The sequence below is a fragment of the Chiloscyllium plagiosum genome, unplaced genomic scaffold (assembly GCF_037043375.1).
Source record: "Chiloscyllium plagiosum isolate Xiang-an unplaced genomic scaffold, Cpla_swu_hap1 HiC_scaffold_8, whole genome shotgun sequence".
Classification (NCBI taxonomy): domain Eukaryota; kingdom Metazoa; phylum Chordata; class Chondrichthyes; order Orectolobiformes; family Hemiscylliidae; genus Chiloscyllium; species Chiloscyllium plagiosum.
This window is the reverse complement of record NW_028270146.1, coordinates 111,929,118-111,948,741: the sequence shown is the minus strand read 5'-3', so window position 1 is coordinate 111,948,741 and position 19,624 is coordinate 111,929,118. Positions and strand designations below refer to the sequence as shown.

The 19,624-nt window shown below is 44.8% G+C and overlaps 1 long non-coding RNA gene across 1 annotated transcript in view; it reads right to left on the bottom strand.

The window, feature by feature from the left end:
- LOC148149508 (uncharacterized) overlaps positions 1-18,995 on the bottom strand; it is a 30,353-nt gene extending 11,358 nt beyond the window's left edge. Inside the window, exons 1-2 of the long non-coding RNA XR_015757785.1 lie at positions 18,806-18,995; positions 11,562-11,696 (exon numbers count right to left, since the gene is read on the bottom strand). This is a non-coding gene — a long non-coding RNA (uncharacterized LOC148149508). The remainder of the gene's footprint in view (positions 1-11,561; positions 11,697-18,805) is intronic.
- Between the last annotated feature and the right edge of the window lie 629 nt (positions 18,996-19,624).

Below are 19,624 nucleotides of genomic sequence, written 5' to 3'. Positions count from 1 at the left end.
AAGTTTCTTCATGGAGTGCCGTCACTAGCGGTGTTCCGCAAGGATCTGTTTTGGGACCATTGCTGTTTGTCATTTTTATAAATGACCTGGAAGAGGGGTTAGAAGGTTGGGTGAGCAAGTTTGCGGATGATACGAAAGTCGGAGGAGTTGTTGACAGTGAGGAAGGATGTGGCAGGTTACAGCAGGATATAGAGAAGCTGCAGAGCTGGGCAGAAAGGTGGCAAATGGAATTCAATGTAGCTAAGTGTGAGGTGATTCACTTTGGGAAGAATAACAAAAAGATGGGGTACTGGGCTAATGGTCGGATACTTGGTAGTGTGGATGAGCAGAGGGATCTTGGTATCCATGTACACAGATCTCTGAAAGTTGCCACCCAGGTAAATAGTGCGGTGAGGAAGGCATATGGCGTACTGGCTTTTATTGGTAGAGGAATTGAGTTCCAGAGTCCTGAGGTCATGTTGCAGTTGTATAAGACTCTGGTGCGGCCGCATCTGGAATATTGTGTGCAGTTTTGGTCGCCATACTATAGGAAGGATGTGGAGGCACTGGAACGGGTGCAGAGGAGGTTTACCAGGATGTTGCCTGGTATGGAAGGAAGATCGTATGAGGAAAGACTGAGACACTTGGGGCTGTTTTCATTAGAGAAAAGAAGGTTTAGGGGTGACTTGATTGAGGTGTATAAGATGATTGGGGGTTAGATAGGGTTGACAGTGTGAACCTTTTCCCGCGTATGGAGTCGGGTATTACAAGGGGGCATAGCTTTAAATTAAGGGGGGGTAGATATAGGACTGAAGTTAGGGGTAGGTTCTTCACTCAGCGAGTCGTAAGTTCATGGAATGCCCTGCCAGTAGGAGTGGTGGACTCTCCCTCTTTATGGGCATTTAAGCGGGCATTGGATAGGTATATGGAGGATAGTGGGTTAGTATAGGTTAGGTGGGCTTGGATCGGCGCAACATCGAGGGCCAAAGGGCCTGTACTGCGCTGTATTCTTCTATGTTCTATGTTCTATGTTCTATATCCTGAATAGGTAACTTGCTCTTGATGGCTGATGTATTTCCCCTGACTTTTCGATGGTCCCTCTCTCACTCAGAATCTCAACTCCCTGCCAAACTAATTTAAATCCTTCTGGGTAACACTAGCAAATCTCCTCCCTGGGATACTTGTACCCTTTTGCTTCAAGTGCAAACCATCCCCTTTGTACAGGTCCCCTCTACCCCAGAAGAGATCCCAATGACCTAAGAACTGAAAACTCTGCCCGCTACACCAGCTCCTCAGCCACACATCCATCTGGCCTACCTTTCTATTTCTATCCTCACTGGCACTTGGCACTGGGAGTAATCTAGAGATCATTAATATCAATATCCTGCTTTGTTAACTTCTCACCTGACTCCCTGTACTCACTTCACAGGACCCCATCCCTTTGTCTACCTCTGTCATGTGGACCGATGTGCACAATGACCTCTGGATGTTCACCCCCTCCCCCTTCACAATGTTCACTAACAACTCAGAGACATCCTTGACCCTAGTACCGGGGAGGCAGCACACCATCCTGGGGTCTCTTCTGCAGCCACACAGTCTCCTGTCTCTCCCCCTCACAACTGAGCCTCCTATCAGTATCACGATCATTACAGAGGATCTGGCAGACATAGACTGGGATGAACTTCCTGCAGTTGGGTCCATGTTAGGAACGTGGGAGTATTTTAAAGTGATGCAGTGAGAACGCAGGGCCAGTGTGTTCCTTGAAGAGTGAATAGTAAAGGCAGCAAGTCCAGCGAATACTGATCAAGGGATATCGTGAGTTTGATAAAGAAAGTACAGTGCAATAAAATCAGGTGAAGCCATTCACAAGTATAGAGAGTGCAAGGGGATTGTGGAAAATGAGGGACAAACAATGGTCATGAAATATATTTGGCAGATACAATTGCGGAAAAGCCACAGGTATTTTATCAGCATCGTGAGAGAAAGAGGATTCCCAGTGAAAGAGGAAGGCCTGTGAGAAACCAAAGGGACAATCTGTGCATGAAGCCAGAGGAAGCAGGTGAGGTCTTCAATGAATACTTCCTATCTGTATTCACACAGGAGAAAGGCATTGTAGCCGGGGATTTCACTTGGGATGCTGAGGTTCCAGAACATGTTAAGATCAATAGGGAGACGGTATTAAATGTTTTCACAGGCATAAAGGTGGAGAAATCCCCAGTGCCCAATGAAATGTATCCCAGGCTGCTATGTCATTCAGAGAAGGACATCTGCCCATCCTCACGTGATCTGCACAACATAGCCACAGCAAAGTATTTGCCTCCCAATTACTCTCTTCAAAGGCCGAGCAAGTTACTCAGTTTCAGGGCAGCTAGGACTGGGCAAGAAAGGCTGGTCAGCCAGAGGCACCCACATCCCATACCTGACTTAATAAATAATCCATTAGGATGGACCGACTGGAACCGTGCTGGGACCAGGCTCCTGGCCGATCATGTCGGTAGGTTTATGGACAGCGCTTTAAACTGACAGAGAGGATGCAGGGACAGGGTTCAGGTGAAAGGAAATTTCCATATCCAAAGAGAAAAGGTGAAGCAATGGAACAGCATGGGGATGTGGCTGAAGACAAGCAGAAAGGAACAGGAAGGGACAGAGTTAACTAAAATTGTACATCAGCGAATAGATTTGTGACAGAAAATTGTGGGAAAGAGTAAGTTATGTTTTTGTTTTAATGGACAACATCGCTCTAATAAGGTAGATGGATTTGTGACACAGAGATAAAAGAGTTTTGACACCAGGGAGACATGGATACAGGGTGAACAGAAATATTCAATGGTTCACAATCTTGCGGAAACTCAGGAAAAATGGGTAACACTAAAAATATTGGATAACAAAGGCATTACAGAGAAAGCATTTGGCTGCAGATCATGAAGTAGAGTCAGTCTGAATGTAAATTCTGGCTACTACTTGCCAAGGACAGAAGCAGCAGAACAGTTTTAGCCACTGAACAGCATTTCATTGCTCATCAGTGCATTAAACAGGAACTCATTGGAATTTTTTAACAAAGGCTTTGTGATAATTTTGGAAAACTTCAATATTCGTATAATCTGGGACAAACACACGATCAACATTGATATTGGAAGAGGGCTTCGGTTAATTTTTTTTCAGTGTTTCTTTGAAAAACACATTGTGCAACTGGCTAGGGGCATAACTATCGCAGAGCGACCATGTAATGAAACTTAGTGAATGAGTAATGTCACCTGGAGAGATCCTTCGGGAAATTGTGATAAAGTGCAGTTTAAATCAATATAAAGTTTTAAAGTGAATCACAGAGGACAAGCTACAAATAGAAACAAAAATAGCCAATTACATGTGTGTGAGAGGAGAACTGACCGAGGTAAACACTTTAAACAGACTGAAACATGTGTCTGTAAATGGACAGTGAAAAACATATAATGGAACAGTATAAAACACTCAGCAGAAGGACATTCCATTGAAACAGTATAAACCTCAGCAAAAATCCCCACTGGTCCCTCACTCAAGACAAAATGGATCATACTAGATTATGAGGCTGAGAAGATCATCACAAAGTACTTAAAATTCTGAAGTGAGATAGTGTTTTAGGAGTAAATGTTAAATGGATTGCAAAGGGTCTGCTCACAGGAGGAGGGCAGTGAGAAGGGGAATCATTGTCAGGGTTTATTGACACGATAGGAACAGGGAGAGGTGAAGGTGCTGGAGATGGTGAGAGTACGACAGAGAGTGGTCAGTGTCTGAACGGTGTTACAAAGCCTGTATGGATCGTTGCAGCTGGAGGGGTTTGCAGAGGTCGGGAGGGACATATGTAATTTTATTTATTCATTCATAGGATGTGGGTGTCACTGCCTGGAACAACGTTCTTTGACCCCACTGCTAATTACCCAGAGGGTAGCTCAGAGTCAGCCATATTGCTGTGGGTCTGGAGTCACATGTCGGCCAGACCAGGTTAGAATATTTTATGTCCTTCCTTAAAGGAGGTAAGTGAACTAGATGAGTTCATCCTACCGATCAACAATGTTTTTATGGTGGCCTCACCAATGTCTTTTACAGATAAAGCATGACATCCCAACTCTTACCCTTAATGCTCTCCCCAATGAGAGGTAACCATCCCAAACGCCTGCTTCACCAGCCTGTCTACCTGTGACACCACATTCAAAGAACTGTGTACCTGGGTCACTGACTGACAACACTACCCAGGGTCCGAACATTAACTGAACAAGTCCCACCCTGGTTTGTTTCAACAAAATGGAACACTTCACATTTATCTCATTAAACTCCATCTGCTATTCTTCAGCCCACTATCTCAGCAGGACTGTTCATCCTGTTGTATCATAGATAACTTTCTTCACTGTCCACTTTACCACCAATTTCAGTGACACCCAAAAACCTTATTTACCAGGATACCAATATTCCCCGCCAACCCATTTATCCAAATGACAAACAACAGTGGGCCCACTACACCGCTGATCACATGCCTCCGGTCAGAAAAACAACATGTCTCCCATCACCCTCTGTCTCCTACCACAAAGCCAATTTCGTATCCAGTTCACTAGCTCCTTCTGAATGCCATATCATTTTTACACTGATCTGAGGTTATTGCCCAGTTTACCAGACAGAACGTAGAACACAGAACAGTTCAGCCCAAGACCCTTCGACCATGATGCTATGCCAACCTTTTATCCGGCTATAAGATCAAACTAACCTGCATACCCTTCATTTTACTATTATCCATGTGTCTGTCCAAGAGTCTATTAAATGTTCCAAATGTGTCTAATTTTACTACCACCATTGGCAGTCCATCCAACCACCTACCATTCTCTATCCTCTTATCAATCTTCCAATCACCTTAAAATTATGCCGCCTTGTAATAGCCATTTATGCCATAGGAGAAACAGTCTCTGACTATTCACACTCTCTGTGCCTCTCATCACCTTGTTCACCTCTACCAAGTCACCCCACCCCCCTTCTTCACTCCAATGAGAAAAGCCTTCGCTCGCTCAAACTTTCTCCATAAGGAATGCCCTCCATTCCAGGCAGCATCCTGGTAAATCTCCTATGTATGCTCTCTAAAACTTGCACATCCTTCCTGTAAAGATGGGACGAGAACTGAACACAATATTCCAAGTGTGGTCTCACCAGGTCGCTATAAGGATGCAGTAAAACCTCACGGCTCATAAAATCAATCCCCTAGCTAAGGGGAGCAAACACAACATATGCCTTTTTAACAACCCTACCAACGTGTGAGGCAACTTTGTGGGATCTATGGACATGGACCCCATGATCTCTCTGTTCCTCCACACTGCCAAGTATTCTGCCTTTTAACGCTGTATTCTATATTCCGGTTCGACCTTCCAGAATGAATCACTTCACACTTTTCCAGATTGAACTCCATCTGTCACTTCCAGCCCAGCTCTGCGTCCTGCAAATGTCCCATTGCATACTATAACAGCCCTCCACATTCCCCACCACTCCACCAACCTTCATGTTATTGACAAACTTACTAACCCACTCTCCAACATCCACATCCAAGTCATTTACAAAAATCACAAAGAGCAGAGTCCCAGAGCCGATTGTTACAGAACACCACTGGTCACTGAGCTCCAGGCTCAATACTGTCCATCTGCTGCCAGCGTCTGTCTTCTGTGGGCCATCCAATCCTGTATCCAGACAGACAGATTTCCCTGTATCCCAATTTTCCTTCTTTTCTGAATGAGCCGTCAATGTATTCTGTCATATCCTCAAAGAATTCAAAAAGGTTTGTGAGGCATGACCTGCCTCTCACAAACCCATGCTGACTGTCTCTAATGTAACTATGGTTTTCCAGGTCGTCATAAATCCTGTCTTTAGAGTCCTTGCCAATAATCTGCACATGACAGACATTAGACCAAATCTGTAATTTCCAGAATTCTACCTCCGTAATATGATCCAGATGCTACAAATCATCTCTCCTCTGCCATGTTCCCCAGAAGGGCACTGGAGGGTGGTGGGGGTTACAGAGTCAGGGAGAGATATCAGGACAGGAGGATGTTGCAGACATTAGGAGGGTTGCAGTGCCAAAAGGAGGCTTCAGTAATTGGGAGGTTTCATGGTGATGAAGGCATTTGAGGAGGGAGGGAAGGAGGATTGTAGGGAAATGAGAGGTTTCACAGTTTAGGTGTTTTGTTAGGGCTGCAAGAGGTGACTGAGTTCGGGAGGGTGTAAGCACTGGTGTATATTACATAAACATGTGGTTTTGGTTGCAATGGCAGGAAGAGGATGCAGGAAGCTGCAGAGAGTGGGGTCTGAACGAGGTTACACAAATGGGAAGAGTTGTCAGAGGTGGAGGTGTTTACAGAGACAGCAATGGTCTGATCTGGAACAGAGGACCCAGACTGGGAGGGTTTTGGGGACTGGGGATGGTTTCACAGGGATAGGGCCATAGAGAAATAGGACGTTCCAGATAAGTGGAGAGCTGTAGGGCCTGCAGGAGGTCTGGAGATGAGGTTTTGGAGGGATGGAGCAGTTTACAGGGATAAGCAGTTGATAGGACAGGGCTGGTTTATACAGACAGGGACTATTTAGGGAATGGAGCAGATAACAGAGATAATGTAGGTTGTGTGAACTGGATGAAAAAACACACAAATGGAGTGTAGTCGGAACTGAGATATCGAAATTCTTATGTTCCGGGGTTATTCAGAAATGGAGAGTGTAGAATCGGACAGATTTTCCTGGAGATGAGAACAGCAATTTTGGTTAGAGACCGTTTCACAGATAAAGGAGCATTAGTAATCTCCTCCAGTTTGGCCTAAGTGGGGAAGTGTTGTAGGGGACGGTGATGTTCACACAGATAGGGGTGTAAGAGCTGGAGAGGTTTATGCAGATGAGTAGATGGATGGAAACACTGGAAGAGCTTACATTGACAGGGTGGGTGGTAGTGATGAGAGCATGTTACAAAGATCACAGGTCCTTTAGGAACTGGATTGAAACAGTCACAGGGACTGGAGTGGGTTCTACAGATCAGTGTGGCAGGGACCTGAGAAGAGTATAGTGTCTCCACAGATTGATTGTGTCTTTAGGGTTGGAAGAGGTTAGGTAGATACGGAAACCTTAAACCCAATGTATACCACCTTCATTTGCCAGACCAGAGGGTCAATATCCCTCATCAGCCAGGGAAGCCTAAATCTGCCACTTTTCCCTTCACCCTAACAGGTACATACTGACCCTGGATTTTCAGTATCACACTTTTAAAAGCCTCCCATTTCCCTGTCGTTTCTTTTCCTTCAAACAGACTCACCCACTCCACCTCTGCTAGATCCTGTTTCATGGCCCCAAAACTGGCTGTGTTTCAGCATAGTTCATTAACCTGTGGACCTCTCCTATCGTTTTCTGTAGTTATGTCAAAACTAAGACCGTTGTGGCCACCGACTGACACTTCAGTCACTTGCTTGACCTCATTTTCTCAGTGGGGGGTCCAATGTCGCACCCACCTGAGTAGAGTAGGACCGTCTACATTTTGATCAAGGAAACTTTCTTGGACACATTTGACAAATTGCAACCCATATGGGCCTTTTATTCTCTGAGTGGCCCAGTCAATCCAGGGGAAATTAAAATCTCCAATCAATACTACTCTCTTATTCCTACAGCTATCTACAATCTCTCTACACACCTGCTCTTCACATACCCACTGGCTATTTGCGAGTCTGTAATACAGTCCCAACAAAGTGACCACCCCCTTCTTCTTGCTAACGTCTAACCCTATGACCTCATTTGATGACTCTTTAGGAGTATCCTCTCTAAGCACTGTTTTCTGCCCTCCCTGTTGAAAAAGACAACTCCTCCTCCTCACTTACTTGCCTTTCTGTCACGCCTGTACCTTTTGCATCCTGGAACACTGAGCTGCCAGTCCTGCCCTTCTCTCAGCATGTTTCTGTTATGGCTATAATATCTCAGTCCCCAGAACCAATCCATGCTCTGAACTCGTCTGCCTTCCCAATCAGATCTTGTGCGTTGAAATAAATATCCTTTAAACCAGAATTCTTTTCCCTCCCTTGACTGTGCCCCAGGATATCCTGAATAGGAACCTTGCTCTCGGTGGCGGATGTATTTTCCTCTGACTGGCCGATGGTCCCTCTCTTATTCAGAATCCCAATCCCTTGGCAAATTAGATTAAGCCCTCCCAGGTAATACTAACAAATCTCTCCCCCGCCCCCCAAAAGTTGCTAGTACACCTCTGGTTCAAGTTCAACCCGCCCCCCTTGTCCAGGTCACCTCCACTTCAGAAGAGATCCCAATGATCCAAGGCGTGAAAACCCTTCCCTCTCCACCACTACTCAGCCACGTATCCATCTGGCCTATCTTTCTATTCCCATATTCTCTGGCTTGAGGCACTGGGAGAATCTGGAGCTCACTACCCTTGTAGTCGTGCTTTTTACCTTCTTACCTAACTCCCGATACTCACTTGACCGGAACCCATCCAACTGTATCTATGCCATGTGTACTGATGTGCACAGTTACCACTGGTTGTTCACCCTCCCCCTGGAGAAAGGGGCAAAACCTGACCTCCCCTTGAGGAACACGGTAGGGAAAGGGACTGAGGTGTTAGTTGGGGAGCACTTTGACAAAATGACACAATAGTATTAGTTTGAAAACAGTTATGGTAAAGGACAGGCCTGGTCCTTCAGTGAAACATCAAAACTGGCCTGCCCCAATCCAGAAGGTATTGGTCAAGAGCTTTTAACAGTTGATTGTGGAGACGATTTGCAGTTCAGGGTGAGGATATTTCTGTTCGTGTGAAGGACAATGCTGATAACAAGTAGAAAATTCTGGATGACTGGGGATATTGAGGTTCTGGTCAAGAAAAAAGTAGTCCAGGTCGTATATGGCCAGCTGGATTCCTCGAAGAACATTGCGGGTACAGTAATATACTGAAGAGGGAAAGCAGTAGGGCAAACAGGAAACCTGAGAAAACTTTGGCTGATAATGCTGAGGAAAATCCAAAGTGATTCTACATGAATACTAACGACAGAAGATTAACTAGGGACAGAATGTGTCCCCTTGAAAATCAATGTGGCAATCCATATGTGGAACCAGAGATGGGTGAGACCCTTAACAAAAATTTCACGTCAGTACTTAAAGACTGGGGAAGTCAAGGAAATAAAGTCTTCAACAGACTCCGCATAACAGAACAGAGGTGATGGAGTTTTTAAAATGTATAGAAAATAGACAAATCCCTGGAGCTAATCATATATATCCGAGGGAATTGGGGGAAACTCAGGAAGAAGTGCCCCTTAAAGAAGTATTTATATCAGTGATAGCCACGGGTGATGAGCTGGAAACCTGCAGGGTGTTTAATGTTGTGCCAGTATTTAAAACTGCTGTGAGGGAAAGCCAGGCACCGAAAGACCAATTGGCTTGATGTTAGTGGTGCGTACGGTGTTGGAGGTAGCTCTGAGGGTCAGGAGTTACATGCATTTCGAAAGGCAAGGGTTGATTAGGTACAGTTGATGCAAAGTACACAAATAGTGTCTCACAAACTTGACTGAGTTTGTTGAAGACGTGACGAAGAAGATAAAAGACAGAACAGGAGACTTTATCTATACTGACCACAGCAAGGCCTTGGACAGGGTTTAACGTGGAACACTGGTTAGTAAGGTAAGATCACATGGGATCAGGGAGAGCTAGCCAACTGGGTACAAAATTGGCTTGACAGTAGGAGACAGAGTGATGGGAGAGGGTTGTTGTGTAGACTGGAGGCCTATCACCAGTGGTGTCCCATAAAGAACAGTGTTAGGTCCACTGTTATGCATCATTTACAGAAAATATTTCAGTAAGACCATAGGAGCCATTGTTAGTACGTTTGTTGATAAAAGTCCGGATAGAACACGGGTCATAGTGGGCAGGGAATACAGTTATCGAAGGGGGCCAAGGAATGAAAGATGGAGTTGAATTCAGGTGATGGGCCAAGGAATGAAAGATGGAGTTAATTCAGGTGATGGATTTTGTTAAGACAAAACATGAGGACTAACACAGTTAATGGTTGGAACCTGGACAGTGCTGTCAAAACAGAGAGAGACCAAGGGGTGCAGTCACACTGTTCCTTGGAAGTGGCATTGCAGGGGGACAGGGCGGGGAGAGCGGATTTGACACACTTGCCCTCATAGGTCAGAGCATTGAGGACATGAGTTGGATCATCATGATACGGCTGTACAAGGCATTGCTGGGTCTCCAGTTGGTGTACTGTGTAGAATACTGATCCTTCTGCTTTAGGAAGCACTTTCTGAAACTGCAAATGGAGCAAAGATTGACAAACATGTTACTGATTTTGGAGGGTTTGACAGAAACGGAGAGGCTGGATAAGCTGGAAAGCAAAACAGGGAAATGAGATAGATTTGGCAGAAAAGGTTAAGGAGAATGCAAAGAGATCCTACAGCATACAAGTACCAAAAAGCAACAGGAGATACAACAGGGCCCCTCAAAGCTCAATGAGGCCATCCAAGTGTAGAGCCACAGGAGATGGGTGGGACCCTAAATGAACATTTTATGTCAGAAATTACTGTGGACAAGTCAGTGAAAGAAAAGTGATGGCTTGTAAAGAGTCCCCATTACTGAAGAGGTGGTGTTGGAGATCTTAGAACACAAAGATAGAGAAAGCCCTAGGCCCTGAACAAGTGTATCCCAGAACATTGTGGCAGTGACCCTAGCAGAGATATTTCTATCATTATCTTTCCATTAGGCGTAGGTGACTGAGGGGTGATCTTATAAAGGTATATAAAACCACGAGGGATATACCTAAGGTGACGAGTGAAGGTCTCTAACCCAGGGCAGGGAAGTCCATAACTTGAGGGCAGAAACGTTGAGGTGGGAGAGGAAAGACTTAAAAAGGATCGGCGGAGAACATTTTCCACACAGAGGATGGTGCACGTATTGAATGAGCTGCCAGGGGATGTGATGGGGAGAAGCACAATGATGACGTGTAAAAGACATTTGGGCAGAAGCATGGGGAGAAGGTTTGCAGGGATATGGGTCACACACAGACAAATGTGACTAGTTCAGGAAACGTGGTGAGCATGGACTAGTTGGACTAAAAGTTCTGTTTCTGGGCTGCATGACTGTCATTCGAGGATGAGACTACCGAGTTAAGGCATGCTGTAGACACTGAAGCAAGTTATGCGATGGGGATGGAAGGCTGGAATGCAGTACATTTCAAATGTGTGGAGGGACGATAGGGAAGAGACGAGGTTACAGGGACTGAAGTTGATATAGGAGTTATAAATTATTAAAGACACTGGTTAATGAGACATGACATAGATACAGTGTTGGAGAAGGAACGCAGAACAGAAAGATCCCAGGCAGCTTCCCCACCCTCTCTTAGGAGGCCTGCTTTCCCATCTGTTGTGCTGATGCTCACTAAGACAGCGCAGGCCTGGATTGATAACTGTGACACTCCCGATGCTGTCTTAGTACAACATTTTATGTATACTGTACTCCCCTTCCAGCAATGTCATGTCTTGTTAGCCGATGTTTGGAGCCCTCTCATTGGTCTCTGCTCTGTGCACTGTGAGTGATCTTACCTCACTGCAGGATTTATTGAAGGTTGCAGATCTCCCTGCCCTTTGTCTCTCTGGCTGACCAAACATCTTCAATGTGGTAATGGACGAGACACCCAGCAGTTGATGAGTTTATTGAGTCAGGACCTTCCCTAGTACCTACAGGAGACAGATAAATAGACAGAAATGGAAATTAGACTGATGAAGTGAGAGTTACACACGGAGAATGGCACTGAGTACCACAGAGATCTGGAAAATCCCAGTCTCCATCCCTGGCCTGTTCTGCAGCGTCTCTCCAAATTGGAGGATTCTGTTGGTTCAGGATCTGGAGCAGCTGCAAGAGCGAGAGGCGCTGACAGAGGCAGCAATTAGACCCACACAGTGAGGGATACCACATGGAGAGAGACTGAGTGATATCACCAGCATGCTGGAAGAGTTCAGGATCAAGCAGTAGGAAGAATGGGTTTAGCTTCGTGATGCACTGGTATCAGTGTTCAGGGATTAACAGGTGAAGTGATGGCCGAGTGGTATTATTGTTAGAGCATGTATCCAAGACCTCAGCTAATGTTCAGGGGAGACAGGTTTGAATCCCACCATCAGAAGTGGTGGAATTTGAAATCAATAATTTTAAATATTGCAAATAAAATCCATATATAAGTATGAAACCATTGCTGATGTACAAAAAAGCCCAAACACTTGTCCTTTCGCGAAGGACATCGGCCCATCCTCACGTGGTCTGCACGACATACCCACAGCAATTTGCCTCCCAATTACCCTCTGAAATCGCTGAGCAAGTTTCTCAGTTGAAGGGCAGTTAGGGCTGGGCAAGAAAGGCTGGCCAACCAGAGACACCCACATCCCATACCTGTCGGCAGGTTTATGGACAGGGCTGTAAACTGACAGAGAGGATGCAGGGTCAGGGTTCAGGTGAAAGGAGCTTTCCAAATCCAAAGAGAAAAGGTGAAGCATCGGAACAGTATGGGAATGTGACTGGAGACAGCAGAAAGGAACAGATGGGACAGAGTTTAACTAAAACTGTACATCAGCCAATAGATATGGGGCAGGAAATTGTGGGAAAGAGTAAATTATATTTTTCTGGAGTGGACAAAGTCTCGTCAATAAGGTAGATGGATTTGTGACACAGAAATAAAAGAGATTTAGACACCAGGGAGATGTGGTTACAGGGTGAACAAAAGATGGGCATAAATATTCAATGGTTCACAACCTTGTGGAAACTCAGGCAAAATAGTTTCCTGGATTACACTGAATTACAAAGGCATTACAGAGAAAGCATTGGGCCTGAGATCATGAAGTCGAATCAGTCTGAATGTAAATTCTGGCGACTACTTGTCAAGGACACAAACAGCAGAACAGTTTTAGCCACCGAACAACATTTCATTGCTCATTACTGCATTAAACAGGAACTCACTGGAATGTTTAATAAAGGCATTGCGATAATTTAGTGAAACTTCAATATTCGTATAATCGGGATAATCACACTGACAAGAGTGATATTGGAAGGGGAGTTCCAAGAATTTCTTTCAGTGTTTCTTTGAATAACACATTGTGTAACTAGTTAGGGATGTAACTATCTCAGAGCGAGTGTTGTGTAATGAAACTTAGTGAAAGAGTAATGTCACCTGGAGAGATCCTCTGGGAAATTGTGAAAAAGTGCAGTTTAAAGAAATATAAAGTTTTAAAATGAATCACAGAAAGGACAAGCTACAACTAGAAACAAAAACAGCCAATGAAATGAGGTTGAGAGGAAAACTGACCAAGGTAAACAGGTTAAACAAACTGAAACATGCCTGTGAATGAACAGTGGAAAGCATTTGAAGGAACATTGTAAATCACTCAGCAAAATGACATTCCGTTGAAACAGGAAAAACCTCAGCGAGACATTTCCGCCGGTCCCTCACTCAGGACAAAATGGATCATATTAGATTATCAGGCTGAGAAGATCACCAAAAAGTACTTAAAATCCTGAAGTGAGAGTGTGTTTTAGGAGTAAGCGATAAAGGGATGCAAAGGATCTGCTAGTCGGAGGGGGGCAGTGGGAAGGGGAATCATTGTCAGGGTTTAATGCCACGATAGGAACAGGAAGAGGTGAAGGCGTTGGAGTTGGTGACAGTGTTACAGAGAGTTACTAGGGCCTGAACACTGTTACTAAGCCAGTACGGATTGCTGCAGCTGGAGGGGTTTGCAGAGGTAGGGAGGGATGTCCATTCCATTCATGGAATGGATGAGATGAGACCTTCCTACCGATCAACAATGCTTTTATGGTAGCCCCACCAATATCCTCGACAGCCTCAATCTGATGTCCCTGCTTCTATTCTCAATGCTCTGCTCAATGAAGGTAACCATCCCAAATGCCTGCTTCACCAGCCTGTCTACCTGTGACACCACTTTCAAAGAACTGTGTACCTGTATCCCTGGGTCACTGACTGACAACACGACCTAGGGCCCGAACATTAACTATACAAGTCCCACCCTGGTTTGTTTCACCAAAATGGAACACCTCACCTTTATCTAATTAAACTCCATCTGCTATTCTTCAGCCCACTATCCCAGCAGGACTGTTCATCCTGTTGTATCATAGATAACCTTCTTCACTGTCCACTTTACCACCAATTTCAGTGTCAACCAAAACACTTACTTACCACGAAACCAATATTCTTATCCAAACCATTTATCCAAATGACAAACAACAGGGGACCCACTACACCGCTGGTCACATGCCTCCAGTCAGAAAAATAACATGCCTCCCATCACCCACTGTCTCCGACCATCAAGCCCAATTTTGTATCAATTTCCCTAGCTCCTCCTGAATGCCATATCCTTTTATATTGATACTATTACCTAGTTTACCATACGGAATGTAGAACACGGAACAATACAGCACAAGACCCTTCGGGCGTGATGACTTGTCAAACTTTTATCCGACTGTAAGATCAAACTAACCTACATACCGTTCAATTTACTATCATCCATATGCCCATTAAATGTCCCAAATGTATCTAATTTTACTACCACTGCTGGCAGTGCATTCTATCTACATACCACTCTCTATGTAAAGAATTTACCTCTGAAATTGCTCCTTCACCATCTTCCAATCACCTGAACATTATGCCCCTTCGTAATAGCCATTTATGCCATGGGATAAAGAAGTCTCACTATTCACTCTATCTATGACGGTCATCATCTTGTTCACCTCTACCAAGTCGCCCCTCACACTTCTTCACTCCAGTGAGAAAAGCATTACCTCCCTCAAGCTTTCTTCATAAGACATGCTCTCCAGAACAGGCAGCATCCTCTTTACCCTCTCTAAAGCTTCCACCTTCTTCCTGTAATGAAGGGACCAGACATGAACACAATATCGCAAGTGTGGTCTAACCAGATCTCTATAGGGCTGCAGCATAACCTCACGGCTTTAAAACTCAATCCCCTAGCTAATGAAATCCAGCACAACATATTCCTTCTTAACAAACCTATCAGCTTGCATTGCAATTTTGAGGGATCTATCGACGTGGAACCCAAGATTCCCCTGTTACTCGAGACTACCAAGTATTCTGCCTTTAACCCTGCATTCAGCATTCAAATTTGACCTTCCAAAACAAAACACTTCACACTTTTCCAGATTGAAGTCCATCTGCCACTTCTCAGCCCAGCTCAATGTCCCGTTGCAACCTACAACAGCCAGCTACACTATCAACCACTTCACCAACCTTGGTGTCATTGGCAAACTGACTAACACACTCTTCTGCTGCCACATCCAAGTCATTTAAAAAAAAAAATCACAATCAGTAGAGATCTTGGAACCGATCCCTGCAGAACACCAGTGGTCACCGAGCTCCAGGCTGAGTGTTTTCTATCTATCATCACCCTCTGTCTTCTATGGACCAGGGACTTTGTATCCAGACAGACAGGTTTCCCTGGATCCCATGCCTCTGTACTTTCTGAATGAGCCATAAAGCTATTTTGTCACATTCTCAAAGGATTCATTAAGATTTGTGAGGCATGACCTGCCTCTTAAAATGCCATGCTGACTATCTTAAATTAAACTATGGTTTTCCAAGGAATCACAAATCCGGTCTCTCGTAAACCCTCGCCAATAATCTGTATTCCACAGACATAAGACTGACAGGTCTGTAATTCCAAAGATTATCCCTATTCCCTTTCTTGAACAAGGAATAACATTTGCCACCCTCCAGTCATCTGATACAGCTCCAGGGGACAGTGAGGACGCAAAGGTCATCGCCAAAGGCGCAGCAATCCCTTCCATCGCTTCCTGTAGTAACTTCGGGTACATCCAGTCTGGTCCAATAGAATTATCTATCCTTATGGTTTACACAATACTCAGCACATCCTCCTTCTTAACATCAACCTGTTCACATATATCAGCCTGGTTCACGCTGACCTAACAAATGTCTAGGTCCCTCTCAGTAGTGAATACTGAAGCACAGTATTTATTAAGGAAATCCCCTACCTCCTCCTAATCCAGGCACAAGTTCCCACCACTATCAATGACCGATCCTATCCTCACTCTGGCCATGCTCTTGTTCCTCACATAAGTGGAGAATGTCTTATGGTTTTCCTTAATCCTTCCTAACAATGCTTTGCCATGTCCCCTTTGGGAGTCCTAAGTCCATTCTTCCTGGCTACCTTCAGAGAATCCCTGCAGTGTGGAAACAGGTCATTATGCCCAAAAGCTCCATTCCAACTCTCCAAACTATATCCCACCCAGAACCATCCTCCCACCCTATCACTCTACACTTGCCCTAACTAATGCACCAAACCTACACATCCCTGAACACTATGGGTAATTTAGCATGACTGAGTCATCTAACCTGCACACGTTTAGACCATGGGAGGAAAATAGAGCACACTGGAGGAAACCCACGCAGACATGGGGAAAATGTGCATTCACCAGACTGCCCAGGGCTGGAATCGAAATCGTGTCCATGGTGCTGATGCAGCAGTGGTAACTACTGAGTCACCTTGCCACCCCATATAACTCTCTAGAGGTTTATCTTATCCTTGCTTCCTCAACCTTAATTAAGCTTCCTTCTTCGTCTTGACTGGATGTTCTATATCCTTTAAATCCTTGTCAAATGTTTCGCTAAAGTCCATGCGGAAAATGCTGACCTCTCTGCCTTCATCTATCTCTTAGCCACCTCCTTGAAGAGTCAATCCAGATTGTAAAACACTTATCCACTCACAAAGCCATGCTGACTATCTCTAATCAGCCCTTGTCTTTCCAAATATACGTAGCTCCTTTCTCTCAATCTCCTCCAACAACTTCCCCATCACTGGGCTCACGGGGCTCTAATTTCCTGGCTTCATCCTGCAGCGATGGAACAGCATTATGATCCCTCCAGTCTTCCAGGACCACATTGCGTCTGTTGATAATGTAAATATCTCTATTAGGGACACTGCAATCTCTTCCCTAGATTCCCACAATATTCTAGGATCGGCCGAATAAGCTACTGAGGATTGATCTACCTTTATTTGTTTTAAGATTCCAACACTTTCCCTTCTCTGTTGAGGATTCTTTCCAAGTATTCACTATTTATTTCCCCAAGTTCCCAAGCTTCCGTGTCTTTCTACATAGGAAATACTGAGAAGACTGTTTTATTTAATATCTCACCCATTTCCTCTGGTTCCACATATTGGGAATTGATAATGGGTACACGGAAGCAGCAGATAAAAAACAATGAGGTGCAGCAGTGGTTAGCACTGCTGCCTCATAATGCCAGAGACCCGGGTTCGATTCCCAGCTCTGGCAACTGTCTGTGTGGAGTTTGCACGTTCTCCCCGTATCTGTGTGGGTTTCCTCCGGGTGCTCCAGTTTCCTCCCACAGTCCAAAGATGTGCAGGTCAGATGAATTGATCATGCCAAATTACCCTCATGTTAGGTGGATTAGTAATGGGTAAATGTAGGGGAATGGATGGGTTCCTCTTCGGAGGATTGGTGTGGACTTGTTGGGCGAACGGGCATTTTTCTACACTGTAGGGAATCTAATCTAATAGGCGCCCTTATTGATATTTAAAGGCCCTATTCTCTACCAAATTATTTTTTAGCCCTTTTTTGAAACTTGTGTCAAGGCTTCTGAAAATTCAAATGCACCATATCCCCTGTACAACCACACCCCTCCTACACCATTTATATTCACACCAACAAATAAAATCCAACAGTTTCAAAAACATATTTTTTTATAAAATGTGTTTCTAAGGGTTATACTTTATTGATAAATACTTTATAACATATTTCAGTATGCTCCCAAATTATTGTCAGGCTAACACTATTTGGTTTCAGAGTGGGAGCAGAAAGAGTTGTGGGGGTTCTTGCGATTCAATCTGAAAAAGGTAACTTACAGGGTCAGCAAGCAACACAGCAGGCAAATCAAATGCTGCCATTTATTAAAAAGGGAATGGAGTCTGGATTAGATTCTGGAGATAGGGATAGGGATGGAAGTAGGGAGAGGCAGGCAGACTGAGAGGCGTAGACAGGGAGTGTTTCCGGGAGAAGAGTATTGTACATGCTGAGAGAGAAATGGAAGGTTGTAGTGACCGAAGAGATTTACACATATAAGGTGGGTTCTAGGTTCTGGAGGCTACAGAAATAGGAAGGCAATGGAGAATGCCAGGTTGCTGGATTGGAGATTTTTACACAGCTGAGGAGGGTTGCTCCTCAGCTGGGTAAACTGAACATGGTTCCTGCGGTCGGGCAGGATGGCCGGAGGGTGGGACGGGGTGGGGGGGGGGGGGGGAGGAGAGGAGGGTGAAGTTTAAATAGATTAAGATCGAAGAATTGGAGAACGATAAGGAGGTTACAAATTTTTCACAGATAAGGAAGGGTTGCAGGAGCTGGAGAAGTTTACCCAGATGAGGACGGATATAGAGGTTAAAGACAAATACATTGACATGGAGGGTGGTATTGGTAGGAAGAGCTTACAGGGATAGACGGGACTGTCAGGGTTTGCAGGGATGAAGGAATTTAGTATCTACTGGAGAAGTTTAGGGATTAGGGTGTTAAGGAATTGGAGAACCTGACAGTGACAGAGAGCATGGTGTGTACTGGAGGAGATTCCAAACAGAGGAAGGATTATCGGGACTGGAGGATATTACAGAGATCACCAACACAGCATGGGTCAGGTGTGATGCCTGGGACCCACTGTGCTGTCTCGGTGGGGACCAGTACAGCAGAGGGGAAAGCAGGACCCTCACAAGATGGTGGGAATGAAGCCGAGAATGTTGCTGTTCCTTACCCAGTAGTGTATCTGTTTCCTCTCTTCTGGGTCTGAATATAGAAGGCCACTAATCCCCTCTGTGCTGTTTACTGTGAGTGATTTTACCGGCTGCAGGATCTACTGAAGGCTTCAGATCTCCCTCACCATCTCTCTCTGGCTAACCAAGCATCTTCAATGAGGTGATGGACGAGACAGTAGTCAGGAACATCCTGATTACCTGTATGAGATAGAAATCGACAAAATGGGAAATTAGACTGATGCAGCGAGGGTAACTCATGTATCGTAGCATTGTGTCCAGCAGGGATCATGAAAATCCGAGTCACCGTCCCTGGCCTGTGCTGTTGCATCTCTCCGTATTGCAGGATTCTGTTGGTTCAGGATCAGGAGAGCGAGAGACGCTGACAGAGGCAGCAATTAGACCCACAGAGTGAGGGATACCACATGCAGAGACACTGAGTGATAGCACCAGAGTGCTGGAAGATTTCAGGATGAAACCATGGTGTCAGAAGAAGTGGATCTGATGTAATGGGCACTGCTACCAGTAATCAGGAAAGAGTCAGCTATTGTAATGTGATGGTACGGTGCTGGGGCCAATGCGCTGGTCAATCATATGACCAGTACTATGCAGAGTGCTTTAAACTGACACAGATGAGGAGGGACAGGGCTCAACTGAAAGGAAATTCCCAATTCCATAGAGAAAGTTTGGAATATTGAAATATGTGGCTGAGGATAAACAGAAAGAAAGAGGAAGAAACTGAGTTGAACTAAAATTGTACATCAGCAGATAGGTTTGTGACAGGAAATTGTGGTAAAAAAGTAAATTACTGGTTCTTAATT